This window comes from Panthera tigris, chromosome A3 (assembly GCF_018350195.1).
Source record: "Panthera tigris isolate Pti1 chromosome A3, P.tigris_Pti1_mat1.1, whole genome shotgun sequence".
Taxonomy (NCBI): domain Eukaryota; kingdom Metazoa; phylum Chordata; class Mammalia; order Carnivora; family Felidae; genus Panthera; species Panthera tigris.
Window position 1 is genome coordinate 20,978,676 of NC_056662.1, and position 6,199 is coordinate 20,984,874.

A 6,199-nucleotide genomic window follows, 5' to 3' on the forward strand; every position below is an offset into this window, starting at 1 on the left:
CAGTCTGCCCATCTGGATGTCCAGGAGAGCCAATTTCCTTTCTTCTGGGGCGATAATTTTTCAAACGAGGTCGGGTGATTTCTAAGAATCTGTAGCGGGAGTGTCTGTGTAAGCTTAATAAAAACAAATCCATCAGCAGAATTTACGTGACTCACCTGGGAACAGACAAAAATTCCCCCGACAGTCTTCATACAAAGGACGGAAAATGCTAGCCCCCTGAGGCGTGGGCTGCTGAGGGATCAAGAAGGTAGAGAGAGAGGATTCAGAACATGCCCGGCATTTTGTGAATGAAACGTTCTTGAGTTACTTGTGTTTGTCATGTGCGTAGAGTGCAAATAGCATGTATTATGGTCCACGTTGCACACCTGATGCATTTACTGTGTTAAAGTTGTTGTGCAACACGGTATGGAAGCATTTTCCTTCTGGACTCCTGGGTGGCTGTCAGCTGAGCGTCCAACTCTCGATTTCAGCTCAGGTCATGAGCTCCCAGTTTGAGTCCCACATTGGTCTCCACACTGATGGTGCGGAGCCTTCTTGGGATTCTCTCTCTTCCCCTCTCTCTGCCCCTCCCACACACGCACTCTCTCTTAAAATAAATAAACTTAAAAAAAAAAACAAAAACACCCCGTCTACCTTCTAAAGCCACACAACTGCCGTTTATTGAATGCTTCACATTCAACCCAAACACTGTCCGAGCAACCCTATGAGGTGGGTGTGACCATCGTCACCCCTTCGTAGATGAGGAAACTGAGGCACAGGGAAGGTAAGTAACTGGCTCATGGCAAATGAGTAGCGAGGGACGTGAATGGGTCTGCACTCCAGAGCCTGTGCTCCAACCACTCCATTTCCCCATCCCCTGAGAGCCCGCGTCACTGCTCTGGGCCTCAGCCTTTCTTAGCTGTAAAAGAGGGACATTCCAGCTGTAAAAGAGGGATAAAACAATCACATCAAAGGACTTTCTTGAACATTTGCGGAGATAATGCTTGTAAAGAATGCAGGACATCACTCAATACACGGCGGTTAATATTACAGAAGACTAATACTAACAACACTCCTCTACTCCGGCTGCCAAGAAAGGGCCACTTCTTAGCAGAGCCCCCCCCACCCCGAGAAGACTGCGCCTGTCACCAGGAGTCAGAGAAAGGGCAGGACAAGGAGCCAGAAGAAGCTCATTGTTTTAATAAATTCACCTCTGCGTCACAGCCCTTTCCCTGGCTCCCTGGGGCTCTTCCTCTGTTGAGCAGGCCAGGGTCCCTCTGGGCAGGGGAGTCTGTTTGAGTCCCATTTCCATTACACTCTTGGCTGAACAGAGGGGGCAGGGGAGCCAGCAGCCCGCCAGGCAGTAATTAATTGCCTATTTGGCCGCCTGCTGTCTCCTGGATGGGGGATGCAGGATGGCTCTGCCTGGGCGGAGTGCTGGGCGTGTCCTTACTCATCCTGCCCACGCCACCCCCTCTGAACCCATGCCCAGCCCTCTGGGGGAGGGATCATGACAGAGCAGAGGTCCCTTCTGTCCACTTCGGTAAAAAGGCCTTGTGGTCCTGGCCAGGGGGACTAGAGATGGCCGCAGAGTGCTCTGTCTGGGGAATTTATTGATGGTAGTAAGGGTCGCTTGGTTTTAGCCTCTGAGGGGCAGCCTTAATGAAGGGAAAAGCATCCTGGACTCAGAGATTTAGGACCCTGGGTTCTCATACCGGCACTCCCACCTGCCGGCTGTGTGACTTTGGGTAAGGCATCTGCCATCTCTGAGCATCCATTCCCCCCTCTGGAAAACAGGGTGGGCATGGGCAATCATGCTCCCATGGACTCGTGCTTTTGGACCTCCAGAATCCATTCTGTCCGAGAATCACTTGCTCCCTGTCCATTTCATAATCATCCTTCTGTGGATCCCAGGGACAGAGTTGTGACCCAGGCCTAGACATGGGCATTCTCCGTGGGGCTTTATTCAAGCATGTTTGAAGGGGGGAAAAAATCTGTTAGTTACAACCCAATGAGGCCTGAATAAAGCAGCGACTTATCTTTGAAGGTTGAAGGGGTAAAGCTATGGAAGTAAGGGTGCTGATAGTACTTTGCAAGCCTCAAATCACAATGGACATCTGTGAATACGATCGTCATCACTACTCTCTTCACCAACACCGTCGCCAGCATCATCATTATCATCATCATTATCACGGTTGTGGCCTGGGCCCAAAGACTTTTGCTCAAATGCAGATGAGTTTTCCAATCATTTGGCAGCGTTTGCAGAAGCCCTGGATTCTGAGGCTAGGTGTATCCTCAGTGGGAAGGGTTATCCGATTAGTTAGTGATGTTTGCCCTGGGGGTAGGAGGGGACCGTGTATGTACTGGTCATGCTTTATTCACCCCTCCCCGCTTGGAGGTGGAGGTTCAAGGTTAAGTGACGCCTCTGATACTATGAGCAAACGCAGGACCTTGTGAGAAAAGAGTGAGATGATTCATTTCCAGAAATACCAAATAAAAGCTGTGCTGTCTAGTTAACAATAGGTTTACAACCTATTGGAAATAGGTATAACCCTCCCCCACATCCCCACACTGGACCCTTAGACCCTTCTTCCCCCCTCCTTTTGGTGGGCTTATTTTCACAGGCTTTGCAATGAGCATGCGCCATAGAATAAAGGGAGGAGGGACTGAAAGTCTCTGCATCACCTCAGGGAATGTACGTTTGTTCCAATCAGACTACTTTTTGCCTTACGTGGGCATAGGCGACGTCCAGATAAGGCTGTGACCTCTGTAGTCCTTAGCCAATGAGGAACCAGGGGAGGGACTTGCCTCTGAAGTACTTAGCCAATGAGGAGCTAGGGGAGGGACTTGTAGCTAGGAGATAAACTGTCTGCTGTGATTGCCCCAGGTATGCCTGTCCGTCAGATACCGGCTCTTGCAAGAACGTTGTTTAAAGCCTCCCTTCACTGTGCTCCGAGCCTCCGGCGTCCTCCTTTGATTGGGACAGTGGCCTTATTTCTCACAGACCTCAAACTAGAAACCAGATGTGGGTCCATAGGATACAGAGGTGAATTTATCTAGCCAAAGCCAGAGCTATGGGAGCCCTTCCTGCACCAATGATTGAGAGCTTGGCTTGGACATGAGAGGAGAATTAAAGACCTCTCCCCCTGCCCGCCCCCCCACCCCCCGCCACAAAAAAGCTGCTATGTTCTCAAGCCCCGGAGTGTTCCTGGGCAGAAGAATTGGTAGGAGGCTCAAAGCAGATGAGCAGAGTTATGTAGTGTGGGGGTCTGTAGTTGAGGCCCCCCTCTGGCCCGGCTGGTAGCCCACCTGTCCAGCCATTGCTGGTTGACCCATATCTCATCTTCAATCCTCAGCTTGGAGTTTACAGTTTGGTCAAGACTCATGGCCAAAAAATTCTGCCAGTCGGGACAGATCTGATGAAGATGCCCAAGAGAAAGGCTGCAGCTGGTTCCCCCCCCCCCCAAAAAAAAAAACAACCCTGCAGCCGGTATGCCCATGGTCCCATCTTGGGCCACAGAGGAGACCAGTCTCCTCACTCGCAGAGTTCCATGACCCAGCTCCTCAATGCAGATTCCCAAACTGCATTGGCTTGTCCCGAACCCCCCAGAGCTGGGTCTTGCGGAGGACCCCGAACCTTCACCAGCCAGGCACCACCAGGCATGAGCAAAAAGGCCACTTCCGGTCACCGCTGTGGCTGGAAAAGTGGCAGAGGTTTTCCAATTGACTTGTCCCATGACAATTATTTTTACAATCTGGTGATGCTGACTATTTACCAGGCATGGGCTAAGGATTCTATGTTCATTATTTCACTGGACTCACAGCAAGCCTGCAAAGAGGGTATTAATGTTTCCACTTACAAAGAGGAAGCCACGCCTCAGAGAGTTGAAGTGGCTTGTCCAAGGAGACACAGCTAGGATGTGGCAAGTCCAAGTTTCAACCCCCAGCCTGTCTGATCCCACACTCCTAGGAACACAGGGGCATTTGCAGCCTCACCTCGCTCCCCTGGGCAGGCCTCTGTTCTCATCCCCCAGCTCCAAATGTCTAGGCATCATATAGCCTATCTGTTGAGGCGGTCCTGGGGGTGTGCTGAGCCACCTCTTGCCGCTGACCTAAAAAGTCTCAGGGCAAGGTTCAGAAATGGGAATGTCAGGTGTGGGGGAGCTGGGAACAGAGAAAGCAAGTCCAAAAGATAGAGCTGTAAGGATAGATGAGGCCACATGGTTTTTTAAGCATCAGGCATCAGGGAGCCATGGACTGTTCAGCAGCAAGGCTATAGAACTGGGCTCACTTGAGGGAGCTTAGATTTAGAGTATTGTGAGGGAGAGGCCGCCCCCAAAGAAAGAGTGTGTGACCAGAAGAATGGGGGGGAAAGTGTGTCTTAGCTTGAGGGCTCTCAGAAGCGTTCCTGGAAGAGGTGACACCTGAGTTGAGCCCTGAGGGAGTTCAACCCAGGTGAAGAGGGTGGGGGAAGGGCTTTCTAATAGGTCCCGGGATGGGAAAAGGCCTGGTGCATTTGGGAATGTGCAAGCATTTCCATGGCTGGAGCAGGGGACAGACCTGGAGAGGGAAGCAAAGACTTTGGTACAAAAGGGAGGGTCAAGCCACGTGGGCTGCTGAAGAGTAGGAAGGGCTGGGACTGGAGATCTGGTCTGGGGCAGAGACAGACACCCCCCGTCAGAGGGACCTGATGGACCAGTGCTCAGGACCCCAAGGTGGGGATGACAGCAGGGGTCTGTGAGGAGTAACAGCACTGCGATCCCAGCATATGGGGTGGGCCAGGGCTGGGGGGCAAAGGAAGCAGTCCCCAGGGAAAGAGGGGGTCTGGAGAAGGCCGGGCTTGTGGCAGGGATCCAGACCCAGTAGGGTCCTGGAAGGCAAATTTGGAAAACCAGCTTTCCTACTCAATGAGTTTGCTCTCCAGAGATTGGTCACTGCATGTACCACAGCCCAGTCCAAACCACCAGCATCCCTCGGCTGGATTATTGCAGAAGTCTCCTATCTGCCTGCTTTGGTCTTTTTCCCTCCTGGAGTCTCCACTCAACACGAAAGCCCAGATGAGGCTGTCCCAACTTAGGTCCAATCCTGTCCTCTCTGCTCAAAGCCCAGCAGCTCCCATTGTACTTGGAGGACTGGCCGGGCCAGCCAGGTTCTCTTCTGCCCCAGGAGCTTGCCCTGGCTGTCCCTTTCTCCTGAAACCCTCTCCTCCAGTATCCACATGGCTTCCTCCTCCTCCTCCTTCAGTCTGTCCTCAATGCCACCGTCTTGATGCAGCGCTCTCTGTCCCCACCCTTTTAAAATTGCTGCAGGTACACACTTCCTATCACTTGTCTTGGATTTCTTTTTCTTCATAGCACTTCCCGTCGCCTGATCTACTGCATATTGAAGTTGTTTATCTTCTTTAGTATCAGTCTGCCCGCAAGAATGAAACACCATGAGGCAGAGATTTTTTTTCTATGTTGTGCACTGGTATATCCCAGCTTCTAGAACAGAGTCTTTCACATAGTACGGGCTCAATAAATATTTGTTGAATGAGTGAATGAATGAATGAATGAATGAAATATGCTACACAATAGGACCTATGCTAGAGGGAAGCATGGGGACTAAGGGCATAACAAGCAGGCACTTGACTTGGCTCAGGGAGCAGACCAGGGTAGACTTCCTGGAGGAGGAGAAATCCAGGAGCTCTGAGGGATTAAAATGGGGATCTACCTCAGTTTATCACCTTGTACACGCTAGGGGTAAGGCTTGGCTCAGTGGGTAAGTGTCCAGGACTTACTCGGGGCCTGTGAAGGATTCAAGTGGCAGAAATAATCCCAGCGCCTACATTCTAGTCCTGCTGGAGGGGGGCAGGGGCTGCCAACCCTCTCCTTCTAGGTCTGAATTGGCTCCTCGCCTGGGAGGGGGGGACTGACTATAGCCTCCGGGAGCTGGGGAAGCAGATGCTGACACCAGCGGTCGTGCAGGGTGCCTTTGAAGAGAAGAGAGACCAGTGAGGAGGCAGGTACCATCATCCAGGTGGGAAGCGATGAAATCAGACTGAAGGTGACAGCAGAAGGGAGGGGCAGGAGGTGCCCTCCATGCTGGGGACCGCCAAGTCACCAAAACCAGGCCTAGTCCCTGCCCTCATGGAGCTTCTAATCTAGTGGAGCCAGAGGTCTGGTCAAATAATCCAACAAATAGCCCTGTGCCATGGAGTGCTCTGCAGGAGAGGCCGATG